The sequence below is a fragment of the Arachis hypogaea genome, chromosome 4, assembly GCF_003086295.3.
Source record: "Arachis hypogaea cultivar Tifrunner chromosome 4, arahy.Tifrunner.gnm2.J5K5, whole genome shotgun sequence".
Classification (NCBI taxonomy): Eukaryota; Viridiplantae; Streptophyta; class Magnoliopsida; order Fabales; family Fabaceae; genus Arachis; species Arachis hypogaea.
The window spans coordinates 41,351,072-41,373,376 of NC_092039.1; the positions used below are offsets into that span (position 1 = coordinate 41,351,072).

General features: G+C 39.3%; 1 non-coding gene across 1 annotated transcript; it reads right to left on the reverse strand.

Moving 5' to 3' along the window:
* Nucleotides 1–12,081: 12,081 nt before the first annotated feature.
* Nucleotides 12,082–12,189, reverse strand: LOC112799145 (small nucleolar RNA R71). The gene has a single exon (XR_003200725.1). It is a non-coding gene; the product is annotated as a small nucleolar RNA R71 (small nucleolar RNA).
* Nucleotides 12,190–22,305: the final 10,116 nt, after the last annotated feature.

The following is a 22,305-nucleotide window of genomic DNA, read 5'->3' on the forward strand; positions in this document are numbered from 1 at the left end:
GCAAGCCTTCTAAGTTTGGTATGGTAAAAGCATTTCTTTTTGTTTTTCCATAACCATTTATGGCATCTAAGGCCGGAGAAACCTCTAGAAAGAGAAAAGGGAAGGCAAAAGCTTCCACCTCTAAGTCATGGGAGATGGAGAGATTCATCTCAAGGGTGCATGAAGTCCACTTCTATGAAGTTGTGGCCATGAAGAATGTGATCCCCGAGGTCCCTTTCAAACTCAAAAAGAGTGAATATCCGGAGCTCCGACATGAGATCCGAAGAAGAGGTTGGGAAGTTCTTACCAACCCCATTCAACAAGTCAGAATCTTAATGGTTCAAAAGTTCTATGCCAATGCATGGATCACTAAGAACCATGATCAAAGTGTGAACCCGGACCCAAAGAATTGGGATAAAATGGTTCGGGGGAAAAGCTTGGATTTTAGTCCGAAAAATGTAAGGTTGGCATTCAACTTGCCCATGATGCAAGGAGATGAACACCCTTACACTAGAAGGGTCAACTTTGATCAAAGGTTGGACCAAGTCCTCATAGACATTTGTGAAGAGGGCGCTCAATGGAAGAGAGATTCAAGAGGGAAGCCGGTTCAACTGAGAAGGCATGACCTCAAGCCCATGGCTAGGGGATGGTTGGAGTTTATCCAACGCCCAATCATTCCCACTAGCAACCGGTCCGAAGTTACTATAGACCGGGCCATCATGATTCATAGCATCATGATTGGAGAGGAAATAGAAGTTCTTGAGGTTATATCCCAAGAGCTTTATAAGGTGGCGGACAAGTCCTCTACCTTGGCAAGGTTAGCCTTTCCTCATCTCATTTGTCACCTCTGTTATTCCGTAGGAATTGACATAGAGGGAGACATCCTCATTGATAAAGACAAGCCCATCACTAAGAAAAGGATGGAGCAAACAAGAGATCCCACTCATCATGAAATCCCTGAGATGCCTCAAGGGATGCACTTTCCTCCACAAAACTATTGGGAGTAAATCAACACCTCCCTAGGAGAATTGAGTTCCAACATGGGACAACTAAGGGTGGAGCACCAAGAACATTCCATTCTCCTCCATGAAATTAGAGAAGATCAAAGAATCATGAGAGAGAAGCAACAAAGGCAAGGAAGAAACATTGAGGAGCTCAAGCACTCCATAAGATCTTCAAGAGGAAGAACAAGCTGCCATCACTAAGGTGGACCCGTTCTTTAATCTCCTTGTTCTTTATTCTCCTGTTTTTCGAATTTTTATGCTTATGTTCATCATCAATGTTTGTGTCTTATGATCATTAGTGTCTTAGTGTCTATGCCTTAAAGTTATGAATGTCCTATGAATCCATCACCTTTCTTAAATGAAAAATGTTCTTAATTGAAAAGGAGAAGAATTGCATGAATTTTGAATTTTATAGCAGATTAATTATTTTGATGTGGAGGCAATACTTTGACTTCTGAATGTATGCTTGAACAGTGCATATGTCTTTTGAATTTGTTGTTCATGAATGTGGGCTCTTGAAAGAATGATGAAAAAGGAGACATGTTACTGAGGATCTGAAAAATCATAAAAATTATTCTTGAAGCAAGTAAAAGCAGTGAATTCAAAAAAAAAAAGAGATAGTACATGCGAAAAAAAAGAGAGAAAGAAAAAAAACGAAAAAGAAATAATAAAGTTGTGATCCAAGGCAAAAAGAGTGTGCTTAAGAACCCTGGACACCTCTAATTGGGGACTCTAGCAAAGCTGAGTCACAATCTGAAAAGGTTCACCCAGTTATGTGTCTGTGGCATGTATGTATCCGGTGGTAATACTGAAAGACAGAGTGCTTTGGGCCACGGCCAAGACTCATAAAGTAGCTATGTTCAAGAATCATCATACTTAACTAGGAGAATCAATAACACTATCTGGATTTTGAGTTCCTATAGAAGCCCATCATTCTGAATTTCAAAGGATAAAGTGAGATGCCAAAACTGTTCAGAGGCAAAAAGCTAAAAGCCCCGCTCATCTAATTAATACTGATCTTCATAGATGTTTTTGGAATTCATTGCATATTCTCTTCTTTTTATCTTATTTGATCTTCAGTTGCTTGAGGACAAGCAACAATTTAAGTTTGGTGTTGTGATGAGCGGATAATTTATACGCTTTTTGGCATTGTTTTTAGTATGTTTTAGTTAGTTTTTATTATATTTTTTTTAGTTTTTTAGTTAAAATTCACTTTTCTGGACTTTACTATGAGTTTGTGTGTTTTTCTGTGATTTCAGGTATTTTCTAGCTGAAATTGAGGGACCTGAGCAAAAATCTTATTCAGAGGCTGAAAAGGACTACAGATGCTGTTGGATTCTGACCTCCCTGCACTCAAAGTGGATTTTCTAGAGCTACAGAAGCCCGATTGGCGCGCTCTCAACTGCGTTAGAAAGTAGACATGCTGGGCTTTCCAGCAATGTATAATAGTCCATACTTTTCCCGAGATTGGATGGCCCAAACAGGCATTCCAATCAGCTCAAGAATTCTGGCGTAAAACGCCGGAACTGGCACAAGAATGGGAGTTAAACGCCCAAACTAGCACAAAAGCTGGCGTTTAACTCCAAGAAGAGTCTCTACATGAAAATGCTTCAATGCTCAGCCCAAGCACACACCAAGTGGGCCCGGAAGTGGATTTTTATGTAATTTACTCATCTTTGTAAACCCTAGGCTACTAGTTCTCTACAAATAGGACCTTTTACTATTGTATTCTCATCTGGGTAGCTATCTTTGAGTAGTCTTATGCTATCATAGATCACGGGGGCTGGCCTCTCGGCTATGCCTGGACCTTGTTCTTATGTATTTTCAACGGTAGAGTTTCTACACACCATAGATTAAGGTGTGGAGCTCTGCTGTACCTCGAGTATTAATGCAATTACTATTGTTCTTCTATTCAATTCAGCTTATTCTTGTTCTAAGATATCACTTGTTCCTCAACTTGATGAATGTGATGATTCATGACACTCATCATCATTCTCACCTATGAACGTGTGCCTGACAACCACCTCCGTTCTACCTTAGTTTGAGTGGATATCTCTTGGATTTCTTAACCGGAATCTTCGTGGTATAAGCTAGAATTGATGGCGGCATTCAAGAGAATCCGTAAGGTCCAAACCTTGTCTGTGGTATTCTGAGTAGGATTCAAGGATTGAATGACTGTGACGAGCTTCAAACTCACGATTGTGGGGCGTTAGTGACAGACGCAAAAGAATCACTGGATTCTATTCCGACATGATTGAGAACTGACAACTGAATAGCCGTGCTGTGACAGAGCGCGTTGAACATTTTCACTTAGAGGACGGGACTGTAGCCATTGACAACGGTGATGCCCAACATACAGCTTTCCATGGAAAGGAGTAAGAAGGATTGGATGAAGACAGTAGGAAAGCAGAGAGATGGAAGGGTCAAAGCATCTCCATACGCTTATCTGAAATTCTCACCAATGAATTACATAAGTATCTCTATCTTTATTTTATGTTTTATGTTATCCTCCATAACCATTTGAGTCCGCCTGACTGAGATTTACAAGATGACCATAGCTTGATTCATACCAACAATCTCCGTGGGATCGACCCTTACTCGCGTAAGGTTTATTACTTGGACGACCCAGTGCACTTGCTGGTTAGTTGTACGAAGTTGTGATAAAGAGTTGAGATTGCAATTGAGCGTACCATGTTGATGGCACCATTGATGATCACAATTTCGTGCACCAAAAACCTATAAGTAATGAGGTACTTCAGAAGAAAGGAGTTCTTGAAGTTGACACTCTGAATGCCATATTGGCTTAGAACAAGATCTTGATCCAGCAGGTCAATATGTTCTCTCAGCATTTGACTAGAATGTAAGCTGCATCTGGCAGCACTCACAAAGCTTCTTCTAAATTAGAAGCTTATGATCCTGAGCAACCCACCATGGAAGAGGTGAATTACACAGGAGAACCCTATGGAATCACCTACAATCCCTCATAGAGGAATCATCATAACCTTTCATGTTAGGATCAATAGAAGCCTCAGCAAGGCTTCAATAACGATCAAGGTGGAAGAACCCAGGATAGGTTCAACAACAGACCACCATTTTGATTTTCTCAAGGGAATATGGAGTCCCCTAAGCAGAGCCTTTCTGACTTAGTCACTATAGTCTCCAACCTCTCTAAGACCACTCATAGTTTCATTACTGAAATAAGATCCTCCATCACAAATTTGGAGATACAAGTTGGTCAGCTGAGCAAGAGGATCCCTGAGACTCCTCTTGACATTCTTCCTAGTAACACTCAGGTGAACCCAAGAGAAGAGTACAAGGACATCACCACAAAGACTGAGGCCAAATCTATAGAGACTGGAAAGGCATTGAACGCCAGTGAGGAAGATCTCACTAGGCGTTCAATGCCCAAAATGGCAAAGAGCCTGGCGTTGAATGCCAATGAGGAAGCCCTCACTGGGCATTCAATGCCCATCCTGGCAACAGAGCTGGCGTTGAACGCCAGTGAGGAAGACCTCAGTGGGCGTTCAACACCCATCCTAGAAACAGAGCTAATGCTGAACACCAGTGAAGAAGTCCTCACTAGGCGTTCAACGCCCAAACAGACAACGAAGCTGGTGTTGAACGCTAGCAACGACACCCCTGCTGGGTGTTCAATGCCCAAAAAGGTAAGGAAACTGGTGTTTAACGCCAGTAAAGGCACACATGATGGGCGTTCAATGCCCAAAGAGCCACCAGAGCTGGCGTTGAACGCTAGTGATGGCACACCTCCCAAATGTTCCTTACCTACTGAAGTTATCCACATCCAAGAACTAAAGGAAGCTAAGGCTCATGTAGAGACCATATAGGTTTCTTTACATGCACTCCTGCAGTGCATGAGTTCTGATGACTACTCTCTGTAAACATCTTATTAGAGATGGCAGACAAGTCAATGAAGAAGCCATATGACTTAGTAGAGGATGTCTTGGTGAAGGTTAAAGACCATTACATCCATGCAAACTTCATAGTCTTGGATATTGGAGAGGATGAGGATGAATTTATCAACCTCGAATTTCCTAGCCACTACAAATGCCATGATTAATGTGGCAAAGGGAGAAATAGTCTTCCAAATAGGGGAAGACTACGTCTTGTTAAGGATGCCCGAACCCAAATCCCTATCTAAAAGAGAGATAACTGTACAACACTTAGTATTCCAAGCGTTTCTTTCAGTGTAGAGCTATACTAAACCCCCAAACATCAATTCTAAGTTTGGTGTTAGGCACCCATTAACAAGCACTAGAACAAAGGTACTTGGATGAAATTACCTAAAGGCTAGAGGAACAAGAAAGTCCCCACTAAAGGCCTCTCACCTGGCATGAGGGTTGTCTTCACCAAGAAACCAGTCATACCACACACAATGAGTCGTGTCCTGTCTCAAAAGCATGTAGAGCTCATTCATGGGAAGACAGGTAGAAATTTCACTTTAAGGGGTGAAATTCTGAGCCCATACTCACTTCCGTAAGGAGCTAATCATCAAGCTAATAACGTTAAAGAAGTGCTTGTTGGGAGGCAGCCCAACCCTAATTAGTTATTTTTATATCTTTTAATTTGTTTTTCTTAAGTTATTTCTATTGGTTCATGATCATGTGCAGCAGTCAGAACAGAGACAGAAAGTTTCTGCAATAAAATAGAATACCCTGGATGGAGTGTCTTACTAGCATTGGATGCTAGCCAGGAAGCACTGGCTAGGCATTTAACGCCCCAACTGGCAAACTTGCTGGCGTTGAATGCCAGCCAAGGAGCACTGGCTAGGCGTTCAATGCCCATAATGGCAGCCTTACTGGCCTTGAACGCCAGCCATGGGCAAGTGCTGGGAGTTTAACGCCCATGCAGAGGGCAACGATTCTGAATTCCTTAGCCTCTCAGTACTAGTGGGTCCCACAGCATCTCTACATTCCCCACTTCTTCCTTCTTCTTTTCACACTTCCCCATACACTCTTCCCTATAAACCCCAGGTCAATCACATCCATATCACTTCCCAAAACTATCATAAATCCCACAAACCCCCACCCACTTCAAAATCAAATTTTCCTCCCATTTAACCCACCCATGACCGAACCCTAACCCTAGCCCACTCCTATAAATACCCCTCATTCTAACCCTTTATACACACACTATTCATACACATAAAAGCCCCCTTGGCCGAAATCATTCTCTCCCTATATCTTCATCTATTTTCTTCTTCTTCTTCTACTCCATTCTTCTCTTTTATTTATTTTTGGTTGAGGACGAGAAAAGCTTTTAAGTTTGGTGTGGTAAAAGCATTGTTTTTTACTTTTCATTACCATTTACGGCACCCAAGGTTGGAGAATCCTTTAGAAAGAGAAAAAAATCCATAGCTGCCACCTATGAATCTTGGAAGATGGAATAATTCATCACTAAAGTCCACCAAGACCACTTCTATGATGTAGTGGTAGAGAAGAAGGTGATCTCTGAGGTCCCTTTCAGGCTTAAGAAGAATGAGTATACGGAAATCCAAAGAGAGATCCGGATAAGAGGTTGGGAAGTCCTAACCAATCCCATCCAAGAGGTGCAAGAGTTCAAAGCTAATGCATGTGTAACTAAAAATCATGACATTAGCGTGAACCCAAATACCAAGAAATGGAGCACCATGGTCTGAGGAAGAATCTTAGATTTTAGCCTGGAAAGTCTGAGGTTGGCATTCAACTTGTCTTTGATGCAAGGAGACCCACATCCTTACACTAGAAGAGTCAACTTTAATTAGAGGATGGATGAAGTACTCTCAGACATCTGTGTGGAAGGAGAATAATGGAAAAGGGTTTCTCAAGGCCAACCTATCAAACTAAGAAGGTCTGACCTCAAGCCTAGTGCTAGAGGATGGTTGATGAGCGGATATTTTATACACTTTTTGGCATCATTTTCATATAGTTTTTATAGGTTTTATTGTTAAATTCATATTTGTGGATTCTACATTGAGTTTGTGTATTTTTATGCAATTTTTGGTATTTTTTGGCTGAAATTGAGGAGCTGGAGCAAAAATTTGATTCGTAGACAGAGAAAGCACTACAGCTATCCGGATCTGACCTCCTTGTAATCGGAAGATTTTTTTCTGCAGCTAAAGAAGTCCAAATGGAGCATTCTGAATGGCTGTGGAAAGTGACTTCCAGAGCTTTCTAGCAATATATAGTAGTCTATACTTTGCTTCAGATTAGAAGGCCCAAAACTGGCGTCTAACGCCAGCCTCCTGCCCGCTTCTAGGCGTCTAGCGCCCAAGGAGAAGAGACCAGCATCCAAACGCCCAAAGAGAACTCCCTAGCCAGCCTTCAACACCCTAGAGGCCTCATAGCACGTGGATCTCATCAAAGCTCAGCTCAAACATTCACCAAGTGGGCCCTAGAAGTGGATTTTAGCACTAAAAAGACCGTTTTATCCTTACTAGTCATTAGTTTAGTATTTAAGGAATTAGATTCATGTTATTCGCACAACATCTTTGGCCAATTTTACACCATTTTTTGTTTTACCACTGTGTTTTCTATCAGTATGAGTTTCTAAACCTCTTAGGTTGAGGGGAGGAGCCCTGCTGAGTCCTTTGAATTAATAAAAGTATTACTGTTTCTCTTCAATCCGTGTTTGATTTAATTTTAGGATATATACTCGTTCTTCAACATGGTGAATAGGATGATCCATGACAATCATCTCTGTTCATCACACTAAGACCGCGTGCCTAATAGCCACTCGTGTCTACTTAGGTTCGTGTGAATACGTGACTGGAAAGTACGAACTGCCAACTTGATTATACATCTCTCAAACGGCTAATTCACGACTTCGTTTGGGACTTCTCGAGATACTAGTTCAGCCAATTTTTGGGGGAGATTAGGGTCTATGTGGTAGAGGCCAGAACATAAAGGGGCAGCATTCTCTGATCCGGAAGATTCGACCTTGTTTGTGGCGTTTTGAGTAGGATCACCAAAGAGAATGAGCTGCTAGAGATTCACCCTCATTCAGATTGGATGACCGCAGCCATATGGCATTTGATCTGAAGCAGAGGATATTGATGACCGTGGCCATACGACGTTGATCACATATAACCTGCCCTAGAAGAAATCATTCACAATTGAAGGAAATAGTAAGACAGAGTTAATTTAGAAAGACAAGGCAACTCCAATCCTTAACCATCTTCCTATTACTAATTTCTATCAAATTCACAAAGTATTTTATACACTTTTCTTTACTCCTCTTATGTGTTTAACCAAATTCAAACCAACAACCTCTTGATTCGCCTGACTAATACCTGCAAGATAACTGATGAGCGGATAATTTACACATTTTTTGGCAATATTTTTAGGTAGTTTTTAGTATGATTTAGTTAGTTTTTAGTATATAATTATTAGCTTTTATGCAAAAATCATATTTCTGGACTTTACTATGAGTTTGTGTGTTTTTCTGTGATTTCAGGTATTTTCTGGCTGAAATTGAGGGACCTGAGCAAAAATCTGATTCGGTGGCTGAGAAAGGACTGAAGATGCTGTTGGATTCTGGCCTCTCTGCACTCGAAGTGGATATTCTAGAGCTACAGAAGCCCAATTGGCGCACTCTCAATTGCTGTTGGGATTATACATAATTGTCCATACTTTACCCGAGATTTGATGGCCCAAACTGGCATCAAAACGCCGGTCAGAGACCCTTTTCTGGTGTTAAACACCAGAACTGGCATAAAAGCTGGAGTTAAATGCCCAAACTGGCACCAGAGTTGGCGTCTAACTCCAAGAAAAGTCTATGCACGTGAAAGCTTTAATGCTCAGCCCAAGCACACACCAAGTGGGCCCCAAAAGTGGATTTCTGCATCATTTACTTATCTCTGTAAACCCTAGGTTACTAGTCATTATAAATAGGACCTATTACTATTGTATTTGAATATCGGGAGATCTTTAGATCATTTTTGAGACTATCTTTGTATCACTATTGATCTCTTGATCATGCTTAGGGGGCTGGCCATTCTGCCATGCCTGGACCTTCATCACTTATGTATTTTCAACGGTAGAGTTTCTACACCTCATAGATTAAGGTGTGGAGCTCTGCTGTTCCTCATGAATTAATGGAATTACTACTGTTTTCTATTCAATTCAAGCTTATTCTTGTTCTAAGATATTCATTTGCACTTCAACATGATGAATGTGATGGTTAAGTAACACTCATCACTATTCTCACTTATGAATGCGTGCCTAACAACCACTTCCGTTCTACATGAAAAAAAGCTTGAATGTATATCTCTTGACCTCTTGGTCCATGACGCATGGTTGCCTCTCTTGACAACAGAGCCTTCCATTCCGTGAGATCAGAGTCTTCGTGGTATAAGCTAGAATCAAGTGGCAGCATTCTTGAGATCCAGAAAGTCTAAACCTTGTCTGTGGTATTCCGAATAGGATCTGGGATGGGATGACTATGACGAGCTTCAAACTCGCAAATGCTGGGCGCAGTGACAGTGTGCAAAAGGATCATTGGATCTTATTCCAACACAATTGAGAACCGACAGATGATTAGCCCTACGTAACCCGTAGCCGGACCATTTTCACTTAGAGGACAGATAGTAGCCATTGACAACGGTGATCCCCCAACATATAGCTTGCCATGGAAAGGAGTACGCATGACTGGATGAAAGCAGTAGGAAAGTAGGGATTCAAAAGAAACAAAGCATCTCCATAAGCTTATCTGAAATTCCTACCAACGAAATACATAAGTATCTCTATCCTATTTTATGTTTTATTTATCTTTTAGTTATCAAAACCTCATAACCATTTGAATATGCCTGACTGAGATTTACAAGATGACCATAGCTTGCTTCAAGCCGACAATCTCTGTGGGATCAACCCTTACTCACGTAATGTATTACTTGGACGACCCAGTGCACTTGCTGGTTAGTTGTATCGGAGTTATGTATCACAATTCTGTGCACCATGTTTTTGGCACCATTGCCGGGGATTGTTTGAGATTGAACAACTGACGGTTCATCTTGTTGCTTAGATTAGGTAATTTTCTTCTTGTTCTATTTTCAAAAGTTTTCAAAAATATTTCAAAAAAAATTTCTCTTCTTTTTCGTTTTTCAAAAAAAAAATTGAAAATTACAAAAAAATTAATAAAATCATAAAAACAAAAATAATATTTTTGTGTTTCTTGTTTGAGTCTAGTGTCAATTTTTAAGTTTGGTGTCAATTGCATATCTTTATTCTTCTTGCATTTTTTGAAAGTGTGTTCTTGTGTTCTTCATTGATCTTCAAGTTGTTCTTGATGATTTTCTTTCTCTAATCTTAAATTCTCTTGTTTTGTGTCTTTTGTTGTTTCTCATGTGCATTCTCAAATTGTTATTGTCTCTAGTATGAAAATTTCTAAGTTTGGTCTCTTGCATGTCTTTCTTTTCTTAAAAATTTTTCAAAAATATGTTCTTGATGTTCATCATGATCTTCATAGTGTTCTTGGTGTTCATCTTGACAGTCAAAGTGTTCATGCATGCATTCCTTGTTTTGATCTTAGTTTTTCATGTTTAATTTCATTCTGTTGTTTTTCTCTCTCATCATAAAAAATTCAAAAAAATTCAAAATTATGTCTTTTCAAGTCAATAATACAGAGAATTGCAGATTCAAAACATACAGCAGAGGAATCACAGAGAAAAAGTTGGGCATTCAAAACACCCAGTAAAGAAGGATTTCTGGCGTTTAAACGCCATCCAAGATACTTGGCTGGGCATTTAACACCCAAGGAGGTAGCCAAGTCGGTGTTAAACGCCAGAATGGTATCCATTCTGGCCTGGGCGTTTAACGCCAGGATAACACTAGAGAGGTAATTTTTTTTCAATTTAAATCTTTTTCAATTTTTCAAGTTTTAAAACTAATTTTTCAAAATCTTATCTTTTTCATATCCTCTCTTATCAATCATATCTTTTTCAGAATCAAAAATCCTTGCTAACAATTAATGTTTTGATTCAAAAAATTTCAAGTTTGTCACTTTCTTGTTAAGAAAGGTTCAATCTTTGAATCCTAGAATCATATCTTTTAGTTTCTTGTTAGTCAAGTCATCAATTTTAAAAATCAAATATTTTTCAACCATATCTTTTCCATCGTATCTTTTTAAAAATCAAATTTTCTTCAATCATATCTTTTCAAACACATCTTTTTCAATCATATTTTTTAAATCATATCTCTTTTATTTTAATTTCAAAATGTTTTTCTAACTTCCTATCTTTTTCAAAACCACTTAACTACTTTTCTCTCTCCAATTTTCGAAAACCACTAACAACTTTTTCAAAAATCTTTTTAATTAACTAATTGTTTTAAACTCTAATTTTATTGTATTTAAAATTTTCGAAAATTCTCCCTCTCCCATCTTTTTCTTTTTAATCACTAACACTTATCCTCCTTTAATAATTCGGACCCCCTTCCTCTCTATAAGTTTGAATTCTTCTCTCTACCTCATCCTTCTATTCTTCTTTTCCTCTGACACATCGAGGAATCTCTATACTGTGACATAGAGGATTCCATACTTTCTTTGTTTTCTTCTCTTTCATATGAGTAGGAACAAGGACAAAGGCATTCTTGTTGAAGCTGATCCTGAACTTGAATGGACCTTGAAGAGGAAGCTAAAAGCAGCTAAAGCACAACACTCTGAAGAGGACCTGACATAAAATTTAGAAAAGGAAGCAGACAAAATAGCCATGGCTGAACCCAACAACAACAATGCAAGGAAGGTGCTTGGTGACTTTACTGCACCTACTCCCAACTTCTATGGGAGAAGCATCTCGATTCCTGCCATTAGAGCAAACAATTTTGAGGTTAAACCTCAATTAGTTTCTCTGATGCAATAGAATTGCAAGTTTCATGGACTTTCATTGGAAGATACTCATCAGTTCTTGGCTGAATTTTTGCAAATCTGTGACACTGTTAAGACCAATGGAGTTGATCCCGAGGTCTACAGACTTATGCTTTTCCCTTTTGCTGTATGAGACAAAGCTAGTATATGGTTGAACTCACAACCTAGAGACAGCCTAAACTCTTGGGAAAAGCTGGTCAATGCCTTCTTAGCTAAATTCTTTCCACCTCAAAAGATGAGTAAGCTTAGAGTGGAATTTCAAACCTTCAAACAGAAGGAAGGTGAATCCCTCTATGAAGCTTGGGAAAGATACAAGCAATTGATCAGAAGGTGTCCTTCTGACATGCTTTCAGAATGGAGCATCATAGGTATCTTCTATGATGGTTTGTCTGAGTTATCCAAGATGTCATTGGACCATTCTGCAGGCAGATCTTTTCATCTGAAGAAAACACCTACAGAAGCCCAAGAACTCATTGAAATGGTTGCAAATAACCAAATCATGTACACTTCAAAAAGAAATCCTATGAATAATGGGACAACTTAGAAGAAAGGAGTTCTTGAGATTGATACTCTGAATGCCATATTGGCTCAGAACAAAATATTGACTCATCAAGTCAATATGATTTCACAGAATCTGACTGGAATGTAAGCTACATCTGGCAGTGCTAAAGAAGCCTCCTCTGAAGGAGAAGCTTATGACCCTGAGAATCTGCAATGGAAGAGGTGAATTACATGGGAGAACCCTATGGAAACACCTACAATTCTTCATGGAGGAATCAACCAAATTTCTCATGGAAGGATCAACAAAAACCTTAACAAGCCTTCAATAACAATAATGGTGGGAGAAACAGGTTTGGCAATAGCAAACCTTTCCCATTATCTTCTTAGTAACAGACAGAGAATTCTGAGCAGAGCCTCTCTAGCTTAGCAAACATCGTCTCTGATCTATCTAAGACCACACTTAGCTTCATGACTGAGGCACGGTCCTCCATAAGAAATTAGGAGGCACAAGTGGGTCAGCTGAGTAAAAGAGTCACTGAAACTCTTCTTAGTACTCTCCCAAGCAATACAGAAGAGAATCCAAAGAGAGAGTGCAAGGCCATTAATATGACCATTAATATGATAGCGTGATTTCCATTGAGGAATACCTCAATGGACGTCCACTGACCAATAAGAAGTTCTCTAATGGGGAACCAAAGGAATCTGAGGCTCACACAGAGACCATAGAGATTCCACTGAACTTCTTATTACCATTCATGAGCTCTGAAGAATAGTCTTCTTCTGAAGAAGATGAAGTTACTACTGAAGAGCAAATTGCTCAATATCTAGGAGCAATCTTAAAGCTGTATGCCAAATTATTTTGTAATGAGACCTGGGAGGATGAACCTCCATTGCTCATTAATGAACTAAATGCCTTGGCTCAGCTGAAGATACCTCAAAAGAAACCGAATCCCGAAAGGTTCTTAATGCCATGCAACATTGGCACCATGACCTTTGAGAAGGCTTTGTGTGACCTAGGGTCAAGTGTAAACCTCCTGGCACTCTCTGTAATGGAGACACTAGGGATTTTTGAGGTACAAGCTGCAAGAATCTCACTAGAGATGGTAGAAAAATCAAAGAAATAGGCTTATGGACTTGTAGAGAATGTCTTGCTAAAGGTTGAAGGCCTTTACATCCCTGCTAACTTCATAATCCTGGACACTGAGAAGAATAAGGATGAATCCATCATCCTTGGCAGACCTTTCTGATAAACCCCTATTTTATGAGTCATCTTGTACTTGAATTGAGTGTTTTTATTAAATCTTCACCCACTTATTCATGTAAATTGCATGGTTTTACTATTCCTTCCTCATTTTATGATATATGTGAAAACATGTTTCCTATGCCTTAAAAATATTAAATTTAATTATCCTTTATTAACATTCGATGCCGTGATTTGTGTGTTAAGTATTTTCAGGTTTCATAGGGCAGGAATGACTTAGAGGACAAAAAGGAGACATATAAAACTGGAAGGAAAGCACAAAAATGGAGTTTTGAAGAAAAAGCAGCAACGCGAACGCGTGGACGACTCGGACGCGTGCTTAGCACAAAAAGCAACGACGCAAACACATGGATGACACGGACGCATGACTTGAGCATAACGCAATTGATGCGGACACATGATTGACGCGGACGCGCGGAAGAGCAAAACTCTAGATGACGTGAACGCATGACCCACGCGTACGCGTGACAGGCGCCACGTGCAGAAATTGTAGAAAACACTCCTAGCGATTTCTGAACCATCTTTTGGCCCAGATCCAAGTCCAAAAGCACTTATTAGAGGCTATAAAGTGGGGAATCCATCCATTAACCAGGAGACATATCATACAACATTCATAATTAACAATTTTAGGTTTTAGATGTAGTTTTTAGAGAGAGAGAGGTTCTCTCCTCTCTCTTAGGATTTAGGATTTAGAATTTCTCTTAGTTTTAGGATTATCTCATCTTCTTCATATTAGGTTCAATGTTCCTTTTACTTTAATTCCTTTTTTTGCTTTTATTTACTCTAATACTTTTATTTGTATTTGATTTATGTTGCCAAATTGGCCTATGAACTTTTCATGTTAGAATTTTCTTAATTGATATAATTTGAGGTATTTCAGACTCATGATTGTTTTGCTCTATTTATGATTTATTTTTCCTTTTGGCTTTGGTTAATTAATTGGTAACACTTGAGTTATCAAACTCAACAGTGGTTAAAATTGGCAATTGTTGATTGATTTGGATCGCTCTAAAGTTGAATAGGACTTGAGGATCAATTTAATTAGTCCACTTGAATTTCCTTTATTTAATAAGGGATAACTAAGCGGGATTAAAACCTAATTTTATCACACCTGATAAGGATAACTAGGATAGGAATTCCAGTTCTCATACCTTGCCAAGAGTTTTCTTAATTATTAATTTGTTTTTTTGTCATTTAAATTACTTGTTCCTTATTTCAAAAACCCAAAATAAAATATATCTTTTTCCATAACCAATAATAAATCACACTTCCCTGTAATTCCTTGAGAAGACGACCCGAGGTTTGAATACTTCGGTTATCAATTTTATTGGGTTTTGTTACTTGTGACAACCAAAACTTTTGTATGAAAAGATTCTCGTTTGTTTAGAAACTATATCTACAACGCGATTATATTTTGAATTCTTTACCGATAGAAAATCCGTTCGTCAAAATGGCGCCGTTGCCGGGGATGATTACTTTAACTAACTACTTTAACTTGCTACCTCAAGGCATGATTACTGTTTTTTTCCTAATTCACTTGAATTCCACTTATCATATATTTTGGATTGTGATTTCTATTTTCTGACTTTTAACTCGAATACAATCCAAAATGCACGTATATTTGACTCAATTCATGCTTCTACTACACTTTTGCCTTTATGCATATATTGATAATTCCTACTTGCCTACTTGTTTTCCTACTTTTGTTCTTCAATTATACCCTGCTACTTCTGCTTTTCAGGATGTCTGATCCCAAAAGTAAGGGAACCGCTAAGGCCACTACAGGCAAAAGGAAGAGAGGTGAATCCTCTATGACCATCCTCGATATTTTACATGATGATTCCTGGCGGGAAAAGAATTTTACTCCGCAGGAAAGGCTGATCAATTAGCACCTACAACAGATCAAGTCAAATTCGCAAGTAGATGCTGTGAAGAACTCTTAAAATTCCAGAAGAACTCGCCCAGTACACCTACGACCAGATAAAATAGAGAGGCTGGTTCTTCTTGGAAAGAAACTTAACTGAAATCAATGCTTCCTGGGTTAGAGAATTTTAGTGCAACTATTTGAAGACTTCCCTGGATGCAGTGCACCTCGGAGGGAAGCAGATCTTGATCACTGAGGAAGCTATTGAGGACATCCTCCAGCTTCAGCCTAAGTCAGATCAGCCTGACGGTTACCAACAGGCTGAAGAGGATATGAGGTATCTGCGATTTGATTGGGACACAGTCAAATAGAGAATAGCCCTTGACCCTACTGCCCCATGGGTCATGGGAAAGAGTACAGTGGTACCTAAGGGAATCAAGCTGACGTATTTGAATAATGAGGATCAGCTTTGGCAGCAGATTCTGAGTAATTACATTATGCCGAGCACTCAGGAGACAGAGGTGCCTGCTGCTATGATCACCCTCATCTGGTGTGTGGTAGAGGGTAAGGACCTATATCTTCCCCGTTTCATCAGGTATTATATGGCCAGGGTCCATGTCAGAGGCACTCTCCCTTTCTCTTATCTGATCACCCAGCTAGGCCGCTGAGCTGACGTGCCCTGGGAGTTTGCTGATGAGAAGCTACCTGCTGCAGACTGCAAGAAGATTATTGGTGCACGAAATTGTGATACACAATGGCGCCAACAACTTCGTACTCACAATTGTAATCTCAACTCTATTTTACAACTTCGCACAACTAACTAGCAAGTGCACTGGGTCGTCCATGAAATAAACCTTACGTGAGTAAGGGTCGATCCCACGGAGATTGTCAGCTTGAAGCAAGCTATGGTCATTGGTGCACGGATTTGTGATCATCAACAATGGCTCCAATAATTTGGTAGCTCTCACACGTGAATTACACTTAGTCACAACTCCGCACAACTAACCAGCAAGTGCACTGGGTCGTCCAAGTAATACCTTAGGTTAGTAAGGGTCGATCCCACGGAGATTGTTGGTATAAAGCAAGCTATGGTCATCTTGTAAATCCCAGTCAGGCGAATTCAAATGAGATTAGATTAGATAATTAAAAGATAAATAAAATAAAGGGGAAATAAGGATAAAGTTACTCATGTAATCCAATGGTGGTAATTTCAGATAAGTGCATGGAGGTGCTGTGTTCCTTCCGAATCTCTACTTTCTTATTACATTCATCCAATCCTTCTTACTCCTTTCCATGGCAAGCTGTATGTAGGGCATCACCGTTGTCAATGGCTACATCCATTCCTCTCAATGAAAAAGGTCCAAATGCTCTGTCACAGCACGGCTAATCATCTATTGGTTCTCAATCAGGTTGGAATAGAATCCAGTGATTCTTTTGCGTCTGTCACTAATGCCCAGCCTTCAGGAGTTTGAAACTCGTCACAGTCATTCAATCCCGGAATCCTACTCGGAATACCACAAACAAGGTTAGACTTTCTGGATTCCCATGAATGCCGCCATCAATTCTAGCTTATACCACGAAGATTCTGATTAAGGAATCCAAGAGATATGCGCCCGATCTAAGATAGAACGGAAGTGGTTGTCAATCACGCGCGTTCATAGACGAGAATGATGATGAGTGTCACGGATCATCACATTCATCAAGTTGAAGTACAACGAATATCTTAGAACAGGAATAAATCGAATTGGATAGAAAATAATAGTAATTGCATCAAAACTTGAGGTACAGCAGAGCTCCACACCCTTAATCTATGGTGTGTACAAACTCCACCGTTGAAAATACATAAGTGAAAAGTCCAGGCATGGCCGAATGGCCAGCCTCCATGATCTGAGAACTAAACATCCCAAGATGTCTAACACAATAGTAAACTATCCTATTTATACTAGACTAGCTACTAGGGTTTACAAGAGTAAGTAATTGTTGCATAAATCCACTTCCAGGGCCCACTTGGTGTATGTTTGGGCTGAGCTTGATCTATCTACGAGCTGAGACTTCTTTTGGAGTTGAACGCCAAGTTGTAACGTGTTTTGGGCGTTCAACTCCGGTTCGTGACGTGTTTCTGTCATTTGACTCCGGACAGCAACATGGAACTGGCGTTGAACGCCAGTTTACGTTATCTAATTACAAATAAAGTATAAGGTATTATATATTGATGGAAAGCTCTGGATGTCTACTTTCCAATGCCGTTGAGAGCCCGCCATTTGAAGTTCTGTAGCTCCAGAAAAAATCCATTTTGAGTGCAGAGAGGTCAGATTCCAACAGCATCAGCAGTCCTTTGTCAGCCTCCTATCAGAGTTTTGCTCATGTCCCTCAATTTCAGCCAGAAAATACCTGAAATCACAAAAAAACACATAAACTCATAGTAAAGTCCAGAAATGTGAATTTAGCATAAAAACTAATAAAAACATCCCTAAAAGTAACTAGATCATACTAAAAACTACCTAAAAACAATGCCAAAAAGCGTATAAATTCTCCGCTCATCACAACACCAAACTTAAATTGTTGCTTGTCCCCAAGCAACTGAAAATCAATTAGGATAAAAATAAGAGAATATACTATAAATCCCAAAATATCAATGAATATTAATTCTAATTAGATGAGCGGGACTTGTAGCTTTTTGCTTCTGAACAGTTTTGGCATCTCACTTTTTCCTTTGAAGTTTAGAATGATTGGCTTCTCTAGGAACTTAGAATTTCAGATAGTGTTATTGATTCTCCTAGTTAAGTGTGTTGATTCTTGAACACAGCTACTTTTATGAGTCTTGACCGTGGCCCTAAGCACTTTGTTTTCCAGTATTACCACCAGATACATAAATGCCACAGACACATAATTGGGTGAACCTTTTCAGATTGTGACTTAGCTTTGCTAGAGTCCCCAGTTAGAGGTGTCCAGAGCTCTTAAGCACACTCTTTTTGTCTTGGATCACGACTTTAACCACTCAGTCTCAAGCTTTTCACTTGGACCTTTATGACGCAAGCACATGGTTAGGGACAGCTTGATTCAGCCGCTTAGGCCTGGATTTATTTCCTTGGGCCCTCCTATCCATTGATGCTCAAAGCCTTGGATCCTTTTTACCCTTGCCTTTTGGTTTTAATGGCTATTGGCTTTTTCTGCTTGCTTTTTCTTTTTCTTTCTATTTTTTTTTGCAAATTTTTTTCTGCAAGCTTTTGCTTTTTCACTGCTTTTTCTTGCTTCAAGAATCAATTTTCATGATTTTTCAGATTGTCAATAACATTCTCTTTGTTCATCATACTTTCAAGAGCCAACAATTTTAACATTCATAAACAACAAGATCAAAATTATGCACTGTTCAAGCATTCATTCAGAAAACAAAAAGTTTTGTCACCACATCAATATAATTAAACTAAATTCAAGGACAATTTTTGAAATTTATGTACTTCTTGTTCTTTTGAATTAAAAACAATTTTCATTTAAGAGAGGTGAAGGATTAATGGAATTATTCATAGCTTTAAGACATAGTTACTAACTACTAATGATCATGAAGTAGAGACACAAAACATAGATAAACATATAACATAAAAAACCGAAAAACAGAGAGATAAGAACAAGGAAGTTAAGGAATGAGTCCACCTTAGTGAGGGTGGCGCCTTTTGAAGGTCCAATGGTGCTTTTTGAGCTCCTTTATGTCTCTTCCTTGCTTCTGTTGCATGATCCCTAGTGATTTTGGTGTTCCTACCCTTAGTTGCTTCCAATAATTATGTGGAGGAACATGTATCCCCTGAGGTATCTCAGGGATTTCTTGATGAGGGAATTTCTCATACTCTCTTGATGTGTAGTCAAATGCTCTTCTACTGAGTTATGGACCCTTGAGATGAATATCTCCATCTCCCATGACTCAGAGGTGGAAGCTTTTGTCTTCTCTTTTCTCTCTCTTTTTTTTAAGGTTTCTCTGGCCTTAGGTGCCATCAATGGTTATGAAAAAGCAAGAAAAGCAAAAAAGCTATGCTTTTACCACACCAAACTTATAATGTTGCTCACCCTCGAGCAAAAGAAGAAATAATAGAAGAAGGAGAAGAAGATATGGGGGAGAGGGATTAAGGTGATTAGGGAAGAAGGGAGAAGGTGAGTTGAGGTAGGTGGGGATCCTGTGGGATCCACAGATCCTGATGTGTTAAGGATTTACATTCCTGCACCAATTAGGCATGTAAAATGCCTTTGCATACAATTCTGGCGTTTAAACGCCGAGGTGATGCATGTTCTGGGCGTTCAACGCCCATGTACAGCATGTTTCTGGCGTTGAACACCAGTTCCATGCTTGTTTCTGGCATTCAGCGCCAGCTCTATGCTCTGTTCTGGCGTTGAACGCCAGCCAGATACTCCTTACTGGCGTTTAAACGCCAGTAAGTCCTTCCTCCAGGGTGTGATTTTTCTCCTGCTATTTTTGATTCTATTTTTAATTTTAGTATTTTTTTGTGACTCCACATGATCATGAACCTAATAAAAAATAAAAGAGCAATAAAAAGAAAAATAAAATTTGATAAATAAAAATTGGGTTGCCTCCCAATAAGCGCTTCTTTAATGTCAATAGCTTGACAGTGGGCTCTCATGGAGCCTCACAGGTGATCAGGTCAATGTTAGGACCTCCCAACACCAAACTTAGAGTTTGAATGTGGGGGTTCAACACCAAACTTAGAGTTTGGTTGTGGCCTCCCAACACCAAACTTAGAGTTTGACTGTGGGGGCTCTGTTTGACTCTGCATTGAGAGAAGTTGTTCATGCTTCCTCTCATTACCAAATAACTTGGCATTTAGCTTCATGATGGCTCCTAGATATTGAGCAACTTGCTCTCCAGTTACATCTTCATCCTCTTCAGAGGAAGAATAGTCTTCAGAGCTCATGAATGGCAGAAGGAGATTTAATGGAATCTCTATTGTCTCTGTATGAACCTCAGATTCTTTTGGATCCTCAATGGGGAATTCCTTCTTGCTTGAGGGACGTCCCATGAGGTCTTCCTCATTGGGATTCACGTCCTCTCCTTCCTCTCTAGGTTCGGCCATATTGATTATATCAATGGCCTTGCACTCTCTTTTTGGATTTTCTTCAGTATTGCTTGGGAGAGTACTAGGAGGGGTTTCAGTGATTTTCTTACTCAGCTGGCCCACTTGTGGCTCCAGATTTCTGATGGAGGACCTTGTTTCATTCATGAAACTTAAAGTGGCCTTAGACAGATCAGAGACTAAATTTGCTAGGTTAGAGGTATTTTGTTCATAATTCTCTATCTGTTGCTGAGAAGATGATGGATAAGTCTTGATATTGCTGAGCCTATTTCTTCCACCATTATTAAAGCCTTGTTGAGGCTTTTGTTGATCCTTCCATGAGAAATTCGGATGATTTCTCCATGATGAATTATAGGTGTTTCCATAAGGTCCACCTATGTAATTTACCTCTACCATTGCAGGGTTCTCAGGATCATAAGCTTCTTCTTCAGAAGATGCCTCTCTAGTACTGTTGAATGCATTTTGCCATCAATTCAGACTTTGAGAAATCATGTTGACTTGCTGAGTCAACACTTTGTTCTGAGCCAATATGGCATTCAGAGCATCAATTTCAAGAACTCCCTTCCTTTAAGGCATCCCATTATTCATAGAATTCCTCTCAGAAGTGTACATGAACTGGTTATTTGCAACCATGTCAATAAGTTCTTGAGCTTCTGCAGGCGTTTTCTTTAGGTGAATGGATCCTCCTGTAGAATGGTCCAATGACATCATAGAGAACTCAGATAGACCATAATAGAATATATATATCATGGTCCATTATGAAAACATGTCAAAAGGACATCTTTTGGTCATCTGTTTGTATCTTTCTCAAGCTTCATAGAGGGATTCACCATCTTTTTGTTTGAAGGTCTGAACATCCACTCTAAGCTTGCTCAGCTTTTGAGGAGGGAAGAACTTAGCCAAGAAGGCCGTGACCAGCTTATCCCAGGAGTCCAGGCTATCTTTAGGTTGTGAATCCAACCATGTTCTAGCATTGTCTCTTACAGCAAAAGGGAAAAGCATGAGCCTGTAGACTTCAGGATTTACTCCATTCATCTTTATAGTCTCACAGATCTGCAAGAACTCAGTTAAAAACTGATAGGGATCTTCTGATGGAAGTCCATGAAACTTGCAGTTTTATTGCATTAGAGCAACTAGTTGAGGTTTCAGCTCAAAATTGTTTGCCCCAATGGTAGGGATTGAGATGCTTCTTCCATCAAACTTGGAAGTAGGTGTAGTATAATCACCAATCATCCTCCTTGCATTATTGTCGTTAGGTTCGGCTGCCATGTCTTTTTCCTGTTCGAAAGTTTCAGTAAGGTTGTCTCTGGATTGTTGTAATTTAGCTTCTCTTAATTTCCTCTTCAGAGTCCTTTCAGGTTCAGGGTCAGCTTCAACAAGAATGCCTTTTTCCTTGTTCCTGCTCATATAGGGAAGAAGAGAACAAGAAAAGAAAGAAGAATCCTCTATGTCACAGTAAAGAGGTTCCCTATTGTTAGTAGAAGAAGAAATGGAAGTGTTAGTGAATAAATAAATAGAAGAAGAGGAGAGATAGAGAATTTCGAAAATAATTTTGAAAAAGTAGTTAGTGATTTTCGAAAATTAAAGATAAGATATAATTAAAACTAAAATTTGAAACAATTAAAAAGAATTTTTGAAAAAGAGATGAGATATTTTCGAAAATTAAAGAGGGATAGGTAGTTAGTTGGTTTTGAAAAAGATAAGAAACAAACAAAAAGTCAAATAGTGAGTTGAAAAAGATATTAAAATCAAATTTGAAAA